This window comes from Pristiophorus japonicus, chromosome 7 (genome assembly GCF_044704955.1).
Source record: "Pristiophorus japonicus isolate sPriJap1 chromosome 7, sPriJap1.hap1, whole genome shotgun sequence".
Lineage (NCBI taxonomy): Eukaryota > Metazoa > Chordata > Chondrichthyes > Pristiophoridae > Pristiophorus > Pristiophorus japonicus.
Window position 1 is genome coordinate 141,931,139 of NC_091983.1, and position 21,048 is coordinate 141,952,186.

Here is a 21,048-nt window from a genome sequence, read left to right on the forward strand (position 1 = left end):
CAGAGAATTCCATAGATTTACAACATTCTGAGAGAAGAAATTCCTCCTTATTTCTGTTTTAAATGGGTGACCCCTTATTCTGAGAATATGTCCCCGAGTTTTAATTTCCCCAATGAGTGGAAACATCCTCTCTGCATCCACCTTGTCGAGCCCCCTCATTATCTTATATGTTTCGATAAGATCACCACTCATTCTTGTGAACTTCAATGTGCATAGGCCCAACCTACACAACCTATTTTCATAAGTCAACCCCCTCATTTCCGTAATCAACCTAGTGAACCTTCTATGAACAGCCTCCAAAGCTAGTATATCCTTCCTCAAATACGGAGATCAAAACTGTACGCAATACTCCAGATGTGGCCTCACCAATACCCTGTACAGTTGTAGCAGGACTTCTCTGCTTTTATACTCTATTCCCCTTGCAATAAAAGCCAACATTCCATTTGCCTTCCTGATTACTTGCTGTACCTGCATACTAACTTTTTGTGTTTCATGCACAAGGACCCCCAGGTCCCTCTGTACTACAGCACTTTGCAATTTTTCTCCATTTAAATTATAATTTGCTTTTGTGGCGTGAATGTTACAATCCCAGAAGATTCAGCTGAGGGTTTGGTGGGCCTCTCTACCGCAATGGAGGGTTCCCTCATAATGAGCAGACTAGCATAACTCTCATTACGAGCTACAAGAAGTCAACCCCTCTCTCTCCCCTCCATCTGTTGTGGAGCTCAGTCCTCCCCATAACAAACATGACTGAAACACATGTGTCAATCAGAACGAGCAATGTTTGACCTCTACTTGGAACTGGGGAAATACCAAGCAACTTGGGGCTGTCCTTGGAGACTCGCTGAACAGAAAATGTGCACGCCCTCTCAGCAAAGCATCCCACTGAGGCCATGAGGGATATTACGCCCAACCAACTTGACTACTAGTAGGCATGGTCTCCTTCTCACATTCCAGACTTGTTTAATGACTTGATATTAAGATAAAACAAACTGCCTCATCCCCTGACCCACTGCAAGCGCAGTGATGTCAAGAAATCTTGCACGAATGCAGACCTCCTGCAAGCAAGGTGTACAATAACTTCATAAAATCTGTATGAGAATGTACAGTTTCATAAAACATATAAAAGAAAAAGAAAGTCTTGCATTTATATAATGCCTTTCACAACCTCAGGAGGTCTTAAAGTGCTTTATAGACAATGAAGTACTTTTTGAAGTGTAGTCACTGTTATAATGTAGGAAACACAGCAGCCAATTTGCACACAGCAAGTTCCCACAAACAGAAATGTGATAATGACTAGATAATCTGTTTTAGTGATGTTGCTTGAGAGATAAGGAATTGGACAGGCCAGGATATATATGAATCTATGGGGCCGAAATTGGTGAAGGCTTCCGCCTGCCCAAGTGGCGCCCAAAGGACTGCCGATGGACGCTGAGGTACCTGCTGGTACTTTGGGTGGGGTTTTCATCGAAAAGGTCCTTCAAAGGTCGGCGGGTGGCAAAAGAGGGACTTACACCGCCAATCTGGGCAGCAGCCGGCAGGAGCTCCCAATCTCGGCAGCAAAGGCACTTGCCGCCCAAGTGGTGCCGAGGATGGAGTCGGGCCCACGGAGGGTCGAAGACCTGAAAAGGAAAAGCCATCGGAAGACCTTCAGGGGACCCCATCCAGGTAAGTCCCTGTAAAGAGAAAAATTATAAAATGTTTACTCACCTTTTTTTTAGATCTTCATATTCACCATGGGTGATAGACCAGCCTCCAGCCAGCAGTCCACCCCCGGTCTGGCACCGACTCCCACCGACTCCCGCCCACATCAATATGGCATCTCGGCGGTCAGGAATCCACTTACGCCACTCGGCCGTCCACTGACATCGGCGGGCGGTTACCGGCAGTTCTCCCCTCCTGCCTGCTCGAGCTCAAATCGAAAGTGGCACTGGGCGCAACTCGAGGAGGAATGTCGGCAGCAGTGGGCGGTAAGGCCATCAATTTCGGGCCCTATACCTTTATGTAGAATGGCCTCATAAAGTAATTGTGTGAATGTACTCTTAAATATATAACAGCTTTATAAAATATATATCTAGTCAGAAGGTTTGTGGTTTCAACTCCACTCTAAGACTTGAGCACGTAATCTATGCTGATCACTGCAGTACTGAAGGAGTGCTGCATTGATAGAGGTGCCATATTTCAGATGAGATATTCAGGTGGATGTGAAAGATTCCACGGCATCATTCAAAGTAGAACAGAAGTGTGAAAGCTAGTGATAGTTCAATGGTGCAACTATTTCAAGACATCCCCAGTCCTGAAGATGTCCTGGACCACCTCAGAATAGACCTTCTATTTTTGAGGGTGGATTACATAGAATTACATAGATGGTGGTGCAGATACATAAAGGTTGCAGTGCAAGTAGATAAGGCTGTGGAAAAGGCAAATTAAATGCTTGATCTTGTATCTAGAGTCATAGAATACAAACACAAAGAGAAATGTTGAACTTATACATGACTTTAGTTAAACCACAGTTCAGAAGTGCATGCAGTTTTGAGCACCCCATTAAAGGGAGGATATGAAAACCAAGGGAAAAAGTGTAGCGTAGTTTCACTAATACGTTATTGGGAATGAGGGGTTACAGTTATGAGAAAGATTTGAGAAGTTAGCACTTTAATCATTAGAGCTGAGAAGGTTCTGGGTGACCTGATGGAAGCCTACAATCTTATGAAGGATTATTTATCAAGTAAATAGTAATAAATTGTTTAGCAATATGTAACCAAAGGGCAGAAATATAAATAATCACAAAAAATTAAAGCGGAGGCAAAATTTGTTTTACAGTGGCGGTTAAAGAATGGAATTCTTTGTCACAAATCAGTGCTGAAGCAGATGCCATAAATTCTCTTAAATAGTTGCTTAAAAAAGAATATTAAAGGGTATGGGGAAGGAGCAGCATAGTGTGATTAGATTAGATGGATCACATGAAGAAAATACTGGCACAGGCTTGATAGACCAAATGATCTCTTTTGTGATGTAACATTTATGATTCTAACTAAAGATGTCTGCCTTTGAATTGCCCACCCTGGAAAAATGTTGTGCCAAGAAGCAAGTGGTATAGCTATTTGACAGCGGAACCTGGAATAGGTCCAGCCTTCTTTCTTGATATACTGGACTTCTGCTGTCTGTCCAGAGATGCAGTAACTTGCTTTGTATCAGAGAATGAAAATATTGGAAGAATCAGCTAATTTGTTTGTAGTTCGAGTCGATTGATGTGAAAGTAGATTTGGAAGTTATCCACTGACCTTCAGCTCATTGATCATGTACTCCAAACTGTATAAATTGATAGTAAGGAACAGATTGTACTGCAGTGCCCATCACCCAAAATAGTAAGCTGAAGATGCTTCTATCTGCACTAGCTAGAAAAGGAGTGACCGATGGCAGAAAAACTGGCAAACCATATTCAGCTAAAGTAACATCATGAATAGTTGTACAATGGATTCAACAACAATAGTTATTTCATCAGAATGAGGTGTCAGAAGTATTCCCTGTCATGGTTTGAGACTTTTTGATTATTTTTCCACAGAAAAATTGGGGTGACATTCATTTTGGGTGGTAGCACAATATGGTGATAATGAATCGGCAGCCCATTTTATATTTTGCCTGATTTTCTTTTCTGATATGTGATTAATATGCAGCTAGGATATATAGCCAGTTATCCTATCTTTCATGTTAATGCCTGATACCCTGGAAGCTATCTCAATTTTCCCTGCCATCATCCAACTGCAAAAAGATGCAAGTATACACAGAAATGGATCAGAGCTCTATGTGGTCAAGCCCGTGTTTACTTTCCAAAGCAGCATTCGCCAAAAGGTGCCAAAAAATCTATATCTGGTGTTATTTCTTAACAGCGAGTCTATCCTTTGTGCCAACTAACTAGCTCCTGGAGTATTACTCTGAATGAAATGAGCAATTGAGCAGTGCCTTGGCGATCATTGGAGTGGCTGGGATCTTCCTCGAAAGCACCCCTGTGATTGTGACACACAGAAGAGCTTGTTTAACTGTGTACTCCTTGACAATTCATCTTGAAGAAATTGCGGCGGAATGTAAGGGAATTGCAATACTTTCAGAAAGCACTTAAAACTGACATTACCTATGATAATCTTGGCCCAGCTAGTAACCACCTTCTCTTTCCACCTCACATCCAAGTCCTATCTGTTTGCCTATTATTTGCAGAGCCTCCTCTTCGTGTGGACTCGGGGCTTTTAGTAGTGGTGTTCCTCCCTTAGTTGGATTTCTCTGGTGCAGGTTATGCACAACAATTTCTGTTGTAGCAAGAGAACACAATGTCAAAGGAATGTGAGCAGCTTGGCACTTTTTTCACCCATATGTGTGTATGCATTGCATGCTAATAAGAGCCACAGGATTCCTTTAAATCAACTGTCCTTCAAAATTAACAAAATCCCTTGTGGCAGGCAATGTATTTCGCAGACATTGTAAAAATAATACTTTACTATTTTCAGAGCCTCCTGTTTGTATAAGTCAGTTTTTCAGACACTAGATGGTGACGTAGAAAGTGCATGAGAGGTAAGGAGGTGAGTGAAGCCTCTATCCTTTGCATTGGCAACAGTGCCTTGACTTACTTTGGTCACCCTTGTGAGGTCATTAAACCTCTCCTGTACTGTGGGATTGCAATTATTGGGGTGGTGGAGGTTGCACTCACTGTTTCAGCAACCTCACTCCTTATGATCTGAATGAAAGGGTGGTAGAGGCAGAAACCCTCACCACATTTAAAAAGTACCTGGATAAAAGTGCTGTAACCTGCAAGGCTATGGAGCAAGAGCTGGAAAGTGGGATTAGGCTAGATAGCTCTTTGGCGGCCGGCACGGACATGATGGGCCGAAATGGCTTCCTTCCGTGCTGTAAATTTCTATGATTCTATGAATTAACAGCAGCATTTTAAATGCTGCAGCATCACTCTATTGCTTTACTTCCCCAAAGATATAACCCAGTATTGCCACTTGTAACCCACCCTGCATGTGTAATTAAGGTCCCAGTAGGAAAGTCCAACAGGTTTTCAGCAGAGTCACATGGGTGGGTTGTAGTCCTGCCATCCTGATAACCTTCCAATTGGAGGAAAATCCAAGCCTCTCTATGCAGATTGATTTGTGGCAAGGTGTGGGGAATGCCTGGGAAATTAAGATGTAGAATGTTTCCACTTTCTGGGAGCTGTGGAGAGCTAAATATCAACTTATGAATGATTTGATGTATTTGCAAGAGACAACCATAATAAAAAGATTGGCTTTGCAGTGACCACAGGTATTAGTTTGGTGAAGACCTTCCCTATAAGGTCTGCCTGCAGATATTTCATAGCTGTCAAGCTGCTCTCTTGTGCATGCTGTTTCAGAATTGGAACCTTGCGTGGCTGCTTAATCTGCTGGCCTTGTTCACCTTCCTATTCCTCCTCTAGGGTATTAATCAGGAGCCATTTATGAATTTGTGGAACACGAAACAAACTACTACAATTTGAGACACTTGGCTGGACCAAACTATGGTGCATCCCCAGGTCTAGCATGCCTTCAGAGTACCAATGATCTGCTTAATTGCGATCCTGTTGGCATCAGGACATCATTGTGTTGCTGATCAGCAGAGATCCTAGAAAAATGAATGAAGATCATTAGCCATTGCTGTAGAGGGTAGCCCTGAACTCCAATCAGCCACCGGGAAATCTGGCTTTCACCTGTAAACAGTGGTGGTATGCTAGACCGTCTGAACTAGGGTGCCCATGAGGACCGAAACTCGCTGCTCCACATCAGTGAGCTACAGTAGCTCAGGCTGTCCGCCTCTGGTACACTGTTGCTCCCATCTGTTGTGGGAGAGCTTGGACTGCAATAAGAACAATAAGAAGGGTTCAGTAAGGGTCCACCTCCTGTTGTGTCACATATGCCTTCCATAGTTCAATAGCTGTCAGTGTGTGGATGTGAAAATGTCTTCACCTCAATTTGTGTGGCTGATGAGTGAGGTTTTTCAAAGATTGGGAGTAGGTGAGTGGCACAGCGGCTCAGGGTGATGTTAATGAAACGCATATCTGCAGTGGGAGTGGAGTGCGAGGAGGCGTGACAATGATGAGGTTATAACAGGGTAGGTGCATCCTGAATGCAGAGGCAATGGCTGGAGAAGTGAGCTTTCAGCTTTCTGCAACATTGTACAACCCACACCATGGCCTGCAACACATTGAGAAGGGGCAGTTCCATCAAAGACTTAACATTGTGTGAGACATGGATCTTGGAAGCATGGCAGGCCGACATAAATCTGAAGGGTACGCACCATGACAACCCCTGTGAGATCGTTGAACTTCTTGCAGCACTATGTGCCAGTTCTGGCCACCGTGTCTGCCGCTGACATCACCTGTGTGATCTACTGCCAGATTTTCTTAAAAATGCTAGGCAATGGCCTCCCTCACTCAACCAGATGGACTGCAGACCACCTTCTTTCAACAGCCTGCACTAAGGCAGCAGCCTCTGCAGAGAATCTTCTGACATGCTGCCTGCCTTCATTGGGAAAAATGTTGGAATCAATTATTAAAGATGAAATAGCAACGCATTTGGAAAGCAGTGACAGGATCGGTCCAAGTCAGCATGGATTTATGAAAGGAAAATCATGCTTGACAAATCTTCTAGAATTTTTTGAGGATATAACTAGTAGAGTGGACAAAGGAGAATCAGTGGATGTGGTGTTTTTGGACTTTCAAAAGGCTTTTGACAAGGTCCCACACAAGAGATTGGTGTGAAAAATTAAAGCACATGGTATTGGGGGTAATGTACTGACGTGGATAGAGAACTGGTTGGCAGACAGGAAGCAGAGAGTCGGGATAAACGGGTCGTTTTCAGAATGGCAAGCAGTAACTAGTGGGGTGCCGCAGGGCTCAGTGCTGGGACCCCAGCTATTTATAATACACATCAATGATTTAGATGAAGGAATTGAATGTAATATCTCCAAGTTTGCAGATGACACTAAGCTGGGTGGCAGTGTGAGCTGTGAGGAGGATGCTAAGAGGCTGCAGGGTGACTTGGACATGTTAGGTGAGTGGGCAAATGCATGGCAGATGCAGTATAATGTGGATAAATGTGAGGTTATCCACTTTGGTGGCAAAAACACGAAGGCAGAATATTATCTGAATGGCGGCAGATTAGGAAAAGGGGAGGTGCAACGAAACCTGGGTGTCATGGTTCATCAGTCATTGAAAGTTGGCATGCAGGTACAGCAGGCAGTGAAGAAGGCAAATGGTATGTTGGCCTTCATAGCTAGAGGATTTGAGTATAGGAGCAGGGAGGTCTTACTGCAGTTGTACAGGGCCTTGGTGAGGCCTCACCTGGAATATTGTGTTCAGTTTTGGTCTCCTAATCTGAGGAAGGACATTCTTGCTATGGAGGATGTCATGTATTCCACTGTCATTGTAACCCATGTATAAGCTGACCTAAGTTGTACACCATGAGAACACTGACCACTAGGTGGTGAAATTGTGGGAGACACTCCTAATCTGGACTTTCAGGTAGAAAAGGGGAAGCTCCAACCACCTTCTTCACTTCAGTGCTGGAAAATAAAGGTTACTGGTCACAGAGTGACCTTCTCTCAAGTATGGGCCTCGTGTGCATTTGTACTGTATAGTAAGGACATATTATTGGCGACGAGAAACTGGGATTTAAACCACGCGAGCATGGCCACTAGCAGCACAGGTGAGAGGTACTGTGTTGGTGATGATTGGGATGATTTTATTGAGAGACTACAGCAAAGTTTCGTCACTAAGGAATGGCTGGGACAGGATTCGGCCGACAAACGCAGGGCTCATCTCCTGACGGTTTGTGGATCCAGGACATGCTCCCTGATGAAGGACCTTCTAGCGCCAGAGAAGCCGGCGGACAAGACTTTTGAAGAGCTCAGTAAGTTGATCGGGGAACACTTTAAACCGGCGAGCAGCATGCACATGGCGAGACACCGGTTTTACAGGCACTGGCGGCGAGAAGTGCAAAGCGTTCCAGACTTCGTGGCAGACCACCGGCGACTGGCGAGCCTATGTAAGTTCCCAGATGCATGCAGAGCGGAGATGCTGCGAGATTTTTTTATTGAGGGCATCGGGCATGCTGGGGTTTTCAGGAAACTGATTGAGACCAAAGACCTGACCCTGGAAACGGCGGCTTTGATGGTCCAGACATTTATCTCAGGGGAGGAAGAGACAAGAATGATGTTTGCCAAAAATCTTGGTTTAAATGCAGCAATTGGACAGGGAGTCAACATTATTAACACGGCACACAATTCTCCAGGCAGACAGGGGCAATCTGACATGCTCGAGCATGAAGTCGAACCCAAAGGGGGAATTCAACAGAGACAATGGCTAGCTGAACGGCGATTCATGCCATCGCAAGGGACAATGCGGCCAGTAATGGGGCCATCAACACCTGTCAATGGTGCGCTTAAGGACAGTTACAGAGACAGTCAGAGACAATCGACTGGTAATGGACCTTTTGTTTCCAATAACGGCTCATGTTGGAGGTGTGGAGGCAAACACACAGCCAGAGCTTGCAGGTATCAGCAATATATCTGCAGAAACTGCAATGTCAGCGGTCACTTGGCGCATATGTGCAGGAAGCCTGCAGCCAGGTTGATGTACGAGGAGGACGGGCCCGATGTAAGCCCTACGAGGCCAAATGGTCACTGGGGGAAATCGCTGGAAGCTGAAGTTCAGCGAGTTCATGTGGAGCACATACACAGTTCATACACCAGAACGCCACCGATAATGATGAAAGTGCTCCTCAATGGCATCCCAGTATCAATGGAGCTAGACACGGGGGCCAGCCAGTACCCGATGAGTATCAAACAGTTCGACAAGTTGTTGGCATCCAAGGCCAGGAGGCCAAAATTAGTGCCGATTGACGCACAGCTACGGACATATACAAAGCAGATCATTCCGGTGCTAGGCAGCACCACGGTAGTCGTGACCCACAAAGATTCGGAGAACAGGTTGCCACTCTGGATTGTCCCGGGGGATGGTCCTGCACTGCTGGGGAGGAGTTGGCTTGCTGTCATGAACTGGAAATGGAGCGATGCCAATGCAATTTCTTCCGTGGAGCGAATATCATGCTCACAGGTCCTGGACAAATTGGACTCACTATTTCAACCTGGCATTGGCACTTTCATGGGGACCAAGGTAGTGATTCACATAAACCCGGACGCCAGGCCAGTACACCACAAGGCCAGAGCGGTGCCGTACGTGATGCGGAAAAAGATAGAAGGCGAATTGGACTGCCTGCTGAGGGAAGGCATCACCTCGCCAGTCAAATTCAGTGACTGGGCAAGCCCGATCGTGCCGGTGCTCAAGGCGGATGGGTCGGTCAGGATATGTGGTGATTACAAGGCCATCATCAATCGGGTGTCACTGCAAGACCAGTACCTGCTACCGAGAGTGGAGGACCTCTTTGCGACGCTATCCGGTGGCAAACTTTTTTCAAAATTGGACCTGACCTCAGCTTACATGACCCAAGAGCTGGCGAGTGAGTCGAAGAAGCTGACCACCATCACAACACATAAGGGGTTGTTTGAGTACAACAGATGTCCGTTGGGGATTTGCTCGGCCGCCGCGATCTTTCAACGAAATATGGAAAACCTCCTCAAGTTGATTCCAAGGACGGTGGTTTTTCAAAACGACATCCTCATCATGGGTTGCGATACTGAAGAACACCTCCACAACCTGGAGGAGGTGCTACGCAGACTGGACCGGGTAGAGCTGCAACTGAAAAAGGCGAAGTGTGTCTTCCTAGCTCCAGAGGTAGAATTCCTGGGGATGAGGGTAGAAGCAGACGGGATCACACCTACTGCGTCCAAAATGGAAGCGATCCAGAGAGCGTCCAGACCTCGTAAATGACGGAGCTGCGTTCGTTCCTGGGGCTCCTGAACTATTTTGGTAACTTTCTTCCCAAATTGAGCACGCTGTTAGAGCCACTACACGTGCTCCTCCGCAAAGGTCGCAATTGGGTGTGGGGAGACAGCCAGGAAAGGGCTTTTGATAGAGCATGCAATTTGTTATGCTCCAACAACCTGTTGATGCTATATAACCCATGAAACTTGTTTTAACGTGCGATGCGTCATCATATGGGGTCGGGTGTGTGTTGCAGTATGTTAATGCCAAGGGTCAGTTATAGCCGATAGCTTATGCCTCCAGAAGTCTGTCCCAGGCAGAAAGGGGCTACGGGGATGGTAGAAAAGGAAGTGCTTGTATGTGTATATGCAGTAAAAAAAAATGCACCAGTACCTGTTTGGCAGGAAATTTGACCTGGAGACAGATCACAAACCCCTAACGTCTCTTTTGGCCGACAACAAGGCCATAAATGCAAATGCATCAGCCCACATACAGAAGTGGGCACTCACGTTAGCCGCCTATGACTACACAATTCGGCAGAGACCGGGCACCGAAAACTGTGCCGGTGCACTCAGCAGGCTCCCACTAGCCACCAACGAGGGGGCAAACGAGCATGCTGCTCAGATGGTCATGGCTGTTGAAGCTTTCAAAAGCGGAGGCTCACCCGTGACAGCCCGTCAGATCAAAGTCTGGACTAATAGAGTCCCGCTACTGTCTTTCATCAAGAATGTGTCCTGAATGGGGACTGGGCAGCCACGTACGGGGCATGCCCTGAGGAATTTAAACCATTTCACAGGCGCAAGGATGAACTCTTGATTCAGGCCGATTGCCTACTATGGGGTAACCGAGTAGCCATGCCCCAGATGGGCAGAGAGGCGTTCATCCGATAACTCCACAATGAGCACCCAGGCATTGTCATGATGAAGACAATTGCCAGGTCACATGTTTGGTGGCCAGGGATAGATGCAGACCTGGAACTTTGTGTTCGCAGGTGCAACACGTGCCCAGCTGGGCAATGCGCCCAAGGAAGCCTCCCTTGGCCCCTGGTCCTGGCCCGCCAAGCCATGGTCACACATCCATGTAGACTATGCAGGTCCTTTCATGGGAAAAATGTTTTTGGTTGTAATAGACGCCTACTCCAAATGGATCGAGTGTGACATTCTCAATTCAAGCACATCCTCTGCCACGGTAGAAAGTCTACGGGCAATGTTCGTCGCCTATGGTCTACTGGATGTCTTGGCCAGCGACAATGGCCCATGCTTTACAAGCATTGAATTCCAGGACTTCATGGCAGGAAATGGTATCAACCATGTCAGAACGGCACCGTTCAAGCCGGCCTCAAACGGCCATGGGGAACGAGCAGTGCAGATATTCAAACAGGGAATGCTCAGAATCCAAGGGGGTTCCCTACAAAGCTGCTTATCACGCCTCCTGTTGGCCAATAGATCCCGACCACACTCGCTCACAGGGGTTCCACCTGCAGAGCTGCTAATGAAAAGGACGCTCAAAACCAGGTTATCCTTTATACACCCAACCATAAAAGAAATTGTTGAGAGCAGGCGCCGGTCACAATGTGACTACCATGACGGGAATGCGAGGGCGCGATGTATTGATGTCAATGACCCTATCTTTGTCCTCAACTACGCTGCAGGGTCCAAATGTCTCGCAGACACTGTGATTGCTAAAGAGGGGAATAGGATTCTGGTAGTTAAACTTACCAATGGACAAATCTGCTGCAAACATGTGGATCAAACAAAAAGGAGGTTCAGCAACCCCATAGAAGAAGCAGAGGAAGAACATGATATAGAGTTCACTCCACCACAGGTGACCGAACACCAGAACCAAGTGGAGGAGAGCCCAGTCACTGTGGGCAGTCTGGACAGGCCTGAGGCACCGCAAACAGCAGACACTCAGGCCAGCGCCCAACAACCGGAGCCCCAACTCAGGCGCTCTACAAGGGAGCATAAATTACCAGAGAGACTTAACCTGTGATCTCAATAAGACTTTGGGGAGGAGGTGATGTCATGTATTCCACTGTCATTGTAACCCATGTATAAGCTGACCTAAGTTGTGCACCGTGAGTACACTGATCACTCGGGGTGAACTTGTGGGAGACACTCCTAACCTGGACTTTCAGGTATAAAAGGGGAAGCTCCACCCACCATCTTCACTTCAGTGCTGGCAAATAAAGGTTACTGGTCACAGAGTGACTTTCTCTCAAGTATGGGCCTCATGTGCATTTGTACTGTATAGTAAGGACATATTAGAGGGAGTGCAGCGAAGGTTCACCAGACTGATTCCTGGGATGGCAGGACTGACATATGAGGTGACACTGGATCGTCTAGGCCTGTATTCACTGGAGTTTAGAAGAATGAGAGGGGTTTGTGACGGGATTGAACAGGTTAGATGCAGGAAGAATGTTCCCGATGCTGGGAAAGTTCACAACCAGGGGACACAGTCATAGAATCATAGAAACATAGAAAATAGGTGCAGGAGTAGGCCGTTCGGCCCTTCGAGCCTGTACCACCATTTAATAAGATCATGGCTGATCATTCCTTCAGTACCCCTTTCCTGCTTTCTCTTCATACCCCTTGATCCCTTTAGCCGTAAGGGCCATATCTAACTCCCTCTTGAATATATCCAATGAACTGGCATCAACAACTCTCTGCGCCAGGGAATTCCACAAGTTAACAACTCTCTGAGTGAAGAAGTTTCTCCTCATCTCAGTCCTAAATGGCCTGCCCCTTATCCTAAGACTGTGTCCCCTGGTTCTGGACTTCCCCAACATCGGGAACATTCTTCCCGCATCTAACCTGTCCAGTCCCGTCAGAATCTTATATGTTTCTATGTGATCCCCTCTCATCCTTCTAAACTCCAGTGACTACAGGCCCAGTTGATCCAGTCTCTCCTCATGTGTCAGTCCTGCCATCCTTGGAATCAGTCTGGTGAACCTTTGCTGCACTCCCTCAATAGCAAGAGCGTCCTTCCTCAGATTAGGAGACCACAACTGAACACAATATTCCAGTTGAGGCCTCACCAAGGCCCTGTACAACTGCACTAAGAGCTTCCTGCTCCTATACTCAAATCCCCTAGCTATGAAGGCCAACATACCATTTGCTTTCTTCACCGTCTGCTGTACCTGTATACCAACTTTCAATGACTAATAACCATGACACCCAGGTCTCATTGCACCTCACCTTTTCCTAATCTGCCGCCATTCAGATAATATTCTCTCTTGGCGTTTTTGCCCCCAAAGTGGATAACCTCACATTTATCCACATTATACTGCATCTGCCATGCATTTGCCCACTCACCTAACCTGTCCAAATCACCCTGCAGCCTCTTAGCGTTCCCCTCACAGCTTACACCGCCACCCAGTTTAGTGTCATCTGCAAACTTGGAACTATTACACTCAATTCCTTCATCTAAATCATTGATATATATTGTAAAGAGCTGGGGTCCCAGCACTGAGCCCTGCGGCACTCCACTAGTCACTGCCTGCTATTCTGAAAAGGACCTGTTTATCCTGACTCTCTGCTTCCTGTCTGCCAATCACTTCTCTATCCACATCAGTATATTACCCCCAATACCATGTGCTTTGATTTTGCACACCAATCTCTTGTGTGGGACCTTGTCAAAAGCCTTTTGAAAGTCCAAATACACCACATCCACTGGTTCTCCCTTGTCCACTGTACTAGTTACATCCTCAAAAAATTCCAGTAGATTCATCAAACATGATTTCCCTTTCATAAATCCATGCTGACTTGGACTGATCCTGTCACTGCTTTCCAAATGCGCTGCTATTTCAACATTTCAACATTTTCTCCACTACTGATGTCAGGCTAACCGGTCTATAATTACCCGCTTTCTCTCTCCCTCCCTTTTTAAAAAGTGGTGTTACATTAGCTACCCTCCAATCCATAGGAACTGACCCAGAGTTGACAGACTGTTGGAAATGATCACCAATGCATCCACTATTTCTAGGGCCACTTCCTTAAGTACTCTGGGATGCATACTATCAGGCACCAGGCATTTATCGGCCTTCCACCTCATCAATTTCCCTAACACAATTTCCCGCCTGATAAGGATATCCTTCAGTTCCTCCTTCTCACTAGACCCTCGGTGGCCTAGTACTTCCGGAAGGTTATTTGTGTTTTCCTTCGTGAAGACAGAACCAAAGTATTTGTTTAACTGGTCTGCCATTTCTTTGTTCTTCATTATAAATTCACCTCAATCTGACTGCAAGGGATCTACGTTTGTCTTCACTAATCTTTTTCTCTTCACATATCTATAGAAGCTTTTGCAGTCAGTTTTTATGTTCCCGGCAAGCTTCTTCTCGTACTCTATTTTCCCCCTCTTAATTAAACCCTTTGTCCTCCTCTGCTGTATTCTAAATTTCTCCCAGTCCTCAGGTTTGCTGCTTTTTCTAACCAATTTATATGCCTCTTCCTTGGATTTAACACTATCCTTAATTTCCTTTGTTAGCCACGGTTGAGCCGCCTTCCCTGTTTTATTTTTACTCCAGACAGGGATATACAATTGCTGAAGTTCATCCATGTGATTTTTAAATGTTTGCCATTGCCTATCCACCGTCAACCCTTTAAGTATCATTTGCCAGTCTACACTAGCCAATTCACGCCTCAAACCATCAAAATTACCTTTCCTTAAGTTCAGGACCTTCGTTTCTGAATTAACTGTGTCACTCTGCATCTTAATAAAGAATTCTACCATGTTATGGTCACTCTTCCCCAAGGGGCCTCACACAACAAGATTGCTAAAGGGGCATCCCTAAGGGAATTCATATGATGAATGCTTAAATGTGAAAAAAATGAGGGGCCACAACATGAGGAGCAATGCTGAACCTATCACCAAGATAAAGTTGGAAAATACAACAAAAAAACTAGCATTCAGGAGCAAAGTCGGAGCTAATATAGAATTCTCATAAGCTGGCTTTGTTACCCTGGGCTCCTCTTTTATACTGGCATTCATTTTGGGAGAAGAGCCGCATGTGGCAAGGGAGGGGAATTTAAAGTGCAACCTCAAAGCACCATTAAAATAAGATTTTCATCTGCTGCCTAGTATTTTGGCTGTTGCTGTCAGCTAACGGCATTCTGTTCAGAGGAAAGCTTTAATGATGTTTTTATGGGTGGAGATTTGGCACTATGTCCCCTGACCCGTTTTTCTTTTCCAGCTACTCGAAAACACACGGAATTCTAAACCATTATCTCTAGTAACTAAACCAACATGTTGACTCGAGTTGACATTCTAATGGTCCAGAAAATATACAAGTGACCCCTGCACTTGTCTCTGCCAAGGGCTGCCACCACTGCCATAACCCTAACTTTGTATGCCTGGCGGGCCACTGTGCCACTAAGGACAAATGCAGGACTCCCACCTCTCCCGAGGCCAGGAATCCTTGCTGAAGTTGGCCTGCTTCATCGTGCAGGGTATATCGGAGCCTCTCCGGGATGAAAGCTTCTGGCACCCATCAGTCCCTGAGGCCTTTAGATTACCCTGGGTTGGGGAGGGGGGATATTAGAGAAATTGAAGTTTACCTCTTTAATTTTTAGCCTGTTCCCAGGAGTCCTGCAAGCCATCCATTCCATGGAGGTCCCAGGACAAGCCCTTACACATGGTTTCTTCAGGTGTCTCTGCATTAGGGGCCCCCATCTGACTTAATGAGATGGGAGGCCAATGACGCCCTTCCTGTCTCCTTAAAATACTAATGCTGGGCCTCTGGACTCCAGACCAGTGACGTGTTGCTGGGAAGCCAGAGGGTGCCCTAGGGCAATGTAGTGGGGCAGAGAACTGAAGTAATGGATCTCCATCCCTTTTTCCTGATTCCTCAGGCATAATGAAGAGGACAATATAACTTTATATTTGAACTTTTCTAAACTATTTTAAACCATTAGTGGTGAAACATTGGGGGTGAATTCCCTCAGAGCTTCCACTGCTCTGCTGCCGGAACTTCAGCGGAATCCCCACTTACATGTGCAGTGCTTCTGCCGAACTTCCGCCAAAGTTATGGCAGCAGAGTGGGAGTAGCTCCAGACATGTGAAAGTGAAAAACAAAATCAAACTGGAAAATTTCAGTTAAAAAAAATCACAACAAATATATTCTCTAAATGGGAAAAAAGATCAAAGGCCTTTACTACAGAGTAAAAGACCCAGGAATTTATATTATTTGTAATGGATTATTGAAAGGAAGCAACTGAAAATGACAGCAGGTAGTATAAAAGAGTTCTTTAAAAATTATGATTAAAAACTTCTTTTTGTCCGCTGAGAATGTTGTTACTTGCAACCAATATTGTCATATTGAAAGTATCAGTTGTGTGAAAATTGATTGAACGAATGTTAGTGTTGATTTGGGTGAACTGCAGTTACAATTCTGAATGTTGCAGAGGCAGCTGCAGTTATGCAAGTAGTATTATTGCTCTTATTAAAAACAATGATGAAAATGCAGCACATACTTGACCTGAAACAAGAGGCCTGAAGCACAACTCCAGGTGGTTTGCCAAGAGGTAGCAAGGCATTATGGGTTTAATATATAGCCAGGTTGTTTACTGCTGTGCACTGACGTGGACCAAATGAGTCATAAAACCAATTTTATCTCTACAAGAAATTTTCATTGGGTCTAGAAGCTAAACAGAGGATTGTTGAATTGGCCCCAAGTCAGTAAAATATGATCCCTGGATCTGAGATCCTTTTCTGTTCAGAATGGAAGCTACTCAGCAGGCACATGCTTTCTTCCTGACACTTCTTGTCCTTCTTGAGTAAAACAGACTTTAACAGGAGGTTTGTAACCGATAGTGTGAATCATGTGTGGCTGTGAGACGTCAGTGAGACTGCCTACTCATCGGAAAATATATTGTGAGACATCAGTCAGACTGGCTTCTCATAGGAAATTATATTGGGCCTAAATGATAAATGTGATTGGCATTATACTAGTTGTCTGATGAATTCTGCAGTCATAGTGCCATGGGATCTTTTAAGTCCACTTGAGAGAGTAGACGGGGCCTCGGTTTAATATCTCATCTGAAAGACGGCACCTCCAACAATGCAGTAGCACTGCAATAGAGTGTCAAACTAGATTTTTGTGCTCATGTTCCTGGAGTGGACCTAAAACATTGATTGGCACTATTTGACTGCAGAATTCATTAGACAACTAGTATAATGCCAATGTAGTTATTCGTTTTTAATTAGGTCATAAATTTACTTGCAGATGTTTATGATTGTCTTGACTAAGTATAACAGTAACAGAAATGTACCAGAGTGATTATTCTTACACATATATTATGAATGGTTATCTGGTGCATTATGTTTAATGGAATGATGTACAGATAAAGCCTACTTACTCTTAAAAAATGCAGATGGAAACATTTTAATTTTTTTTGTAAGTTGCTTATGTTTTTCCCTTCCTCTTTTAGGCAGAGAAATCTCATCTATATATATATATATATATATCTTGCATAATTTGTGTACTTCCTGTGTCAGCCATGGCTCAGTGGGAAACACTCTCACCTCTGAGTCAGAAGGGTGTGGATTCAAGTCCCACTCCAGAGACATGAGCACAAAAATCTAGGCTGTCACTCCAGTGCACTGCACTGTTGGAGGTGCCGTCTTTCAGATGAGATGTAAAACCGAGACCCCGTCGGCTTTCTCAATTGCACTTAAAAGATCCCATGGCACTATTTTGAAAAAGAACAGGGTAGTTATCCCCGGTGTCCTGGCTAATATTTATCCCTCAATCAACATAACAAGAACAGATTATCTGGTCATTAACACATTGCTGTTTGTGGGAGCTTGCTGTGCACAAATTGGCTGCCGCATTTCCCACATTACAACAGTGACTACACTCCAAAAGTACTTCATTGGCTGTAAAGCGCTTTGAGACATTTGGTGGTTGTGAAAGACGCTATACAAATCCAAGTCTTTTTCTTTATTTTTCAGTTGTCATTTCCAGATGTCATGTTGGCAACATTACACTCTGCTGGTGATGGAGATGCAAAATGGTTGAGATTAGACTTGCTGCATGTTTCCGGCCCTTTTTGTGCCCTTACCGAACTTTATATCCTGACGCTCTTCACACCAAAAAAAGATGGGCTCACAGGTGTTACAATGAGTTACATCTTAAAGGGGTGGAAGATGCCTGTGCATGGATTTTTTGAACTTGTGGTGGCCATTGCACACCAGCCACCACATGGGCTTGACAGAGCTCGGTTTTGGTTCAGTGGCGAGGATTGACCAAGACGACTGGAGACCAAGCTCTGGTGCGCCACTCCTGAGCCCCGACCCCGCTGCTGTTAAATGTTGCGCTGCTCCTGAGACACGACCCCTCTGATGTCACATGCTGTCCCGCTCCTGGGCCACAGCCCCGCCGCTGTTAAATGTTGTGCTGCTCCTGAGCCACAACCCCTCTGATGTCACATGCTGCGCCGCTCCTGGGCCATGACCCCGCCGATATTAAATGCTGCGCCACCGCTCACTGGGCTCGAACACCACCCTTCGCTGGGCTCGAACTCCGCCCCTCACTGGGCTTGAACTCCGCCCCTCACTGGGCTCGAATGCCACCCTTCGCTGGGCTCGAACGCTGCCCCTCGCTGGACTCGAACTCCGCCCCTCACTGGGCTCGACTTCCGTACCTGCTGGGCCCAGATCTCAGCCTCCCACTGAACTTGACCTCCGCACCTGCTGGGCTCGGACGCTGCTCCAATGGGCTGCCTGGACTCCAGTGACGTCACTCCAGTCTCCCTTCTAGAAGTGGTCACACTCCTGAGTCAGTTCGCGCCACTCCCTGCAGTGGCTAGGCTCTCCTACTTGTACCGCCGTCTGCCAATGCTGTTTTCTTGCAGGTCGGGGGCAGGGGGTGCCGCACTGGAACTGGATCTGGCTCTCCGTGTTCTCTCTTAGCCAAACTGCGTTCCAGGGCGGCGCCCCTTCTGTGGTGTATGAAATAATACAATGAACTCCGTACTGTGAGCCAGTGACTAGGTGTAACCTGGTCAGTCTTTAATGGCTTCCAGAAGTGAAGATACAAAGGTGAAGTTCAGATTATATACCGGGCCCAGCACGAGTGTATCTATGACCCTAGGACCTCCGACGGTAGTGCCCCCTGTTGGTGGGCAGACCTTATGTACATACATCACATCATTCCCCCCCAGTTCTTGGCATAAGTCCATATTACAAATTCAGACGGTCTGGAGCCCTTCGCTCCTTGGTTGACCATTTCAGTACAATCCCAGTGCCCAGCCCCAAGTCCCTCATGACTTGGAGCTGGGCGTTGACCATAGTGGGATCTTCTGATGGCTGGATGTGAGTTGGTTGGTCGTCTAAGCTTGCGGTGTCTTGTTCCAACTGTTCCGGTTCATCAGTGTGTCTTAGCTTGATTTGATCAATGTGTTTCCTGCACATCTGCACATTCTTGAGCTTATAGACCCAGTTACCCTCCTTATCCATAAAATTGCCCGGGAGCCACTTGGGCCCTTGACCATTGTTAAGTACATACACTGGGTCATTTACAGATATGTCGCATGACACTGCGGCGCAGTCGTGATACCACTGCTGGTGTTGACGTCGGGTTCGACATGATCGTTAAATGTCCGGATGGACTAGAGAGAGCCTGGTTTTGAGGCCTCTCTTCATCAATAGTTTCGCAGGCGGGACCCCAGTGAGTGTGTGTCCTGTACCTGAGCAGTATGCGTGCCAGGCGTGTCTCCAAGGAACCGTGAGTTACGCGTTTCAGACTCTGCTTGATGGTTTGAACTGCCCGCTCCACTTGACCATTGGACACAGGTTTGAATGGTGCTGACCTCACGTGTTTTATGCCATTGCGTTTCATGAACTCTTGAAACTCCAGGCTCGTGAAACACGGTCCGTTGTCGCTGACAACGATGTCTGGCAGACCATGTGCGGCAAATATGGCTCTCAGGTCCTCAATGGTGGCAGTGGAAGTGCTGGATGACATAATGACACATTCTATCCATTTGGAGTATGCATCCACCACCACAAAAAACATTTTACCGAAGAAGGGGCCCGCAAAGTCGATGTGGATTCTAGACCATGGTTTGGATGGCCATGACCACAGACTGAGCGGTGCTTCCTTTGGGGCATCGCTTAACTGCATGCAAGTGCTGCACTGATGCATGCATGATTCTAAGTCCGAGTCAATGCCAGGCCACCAAACATGGGACCTGGCAATGGCCTTCATCATGACAATACCGGGATGTAACTCCCATACAAATTTCGCCCTACCTTTCTTGGGCATTACAACACGATTACCCCACAGTAAACAGTCGGACTGGATGGAAAGCTCATCTTTGCGACGGCTGTACGGTTTGGTTGGGGACATTTCCTTGGGGATGGTCGACCAGTCCCCGTTAAGAACAGAACATTTTACAACCAATAGGGTTGGATCCTGGTTGGTCCAGATCTTAACTTGTTGAGCAGTGACAGGCGATCCTTCACTCTCAAAGGCATCCATGACCATGAGTAGCTCTGCGGGCATTGACGTTCCCACCTCCGGTGTGGGCAACGGTAACCGGCTCAATGCATCAGCGCAGTTGTCGGTGCCTGGTCTATGGCGAATGACATAATCATAGGCAGATAATGTCCCTCTGGATACGGGACGACGCGTTGGTATTGATACCTTTATGTTCTGAGAACAACGATATAAACGGCTTGTGATCGGTTTCCAGCTCGAAGCGAAGCCCAAACAGGTACTGGTGCATTTTTTTTACCCTGTAAACACATGCTAAAGCCTCTTTCTCTACCATGCCGTAGGGTCTTTCCGCCTTGGACAGGCTTCGAGACGCGTATGCAACTGGTTGTAGTTTGCCTGACTCAGTGGCTTGCCGGAGTACTGGCAGCCGACCCCATAGGGCGACGCATCACAGGTCAAAACTAGACGCTTGCATGGGTCATACAGTACCAGTAGTTTGTGGGAACACAACAGATTTCTAGCCTTCTCAAAGGCTCTGTCTTGAAGTTCACTCCACACCCAGTCATCTCCTTTCCTGAGCAGCTTGTGCAAAGGCTCTAATACTGTGCTCAATTTGGGTAAGAAGTTACCGAAGTAGTTGAGAAGACCCAGGAATGAACACAGCTCCGTCACATTCTGGGGCCTGGGTGCATTTTTGATGGTCTGTTTTCACGCCTGTAGA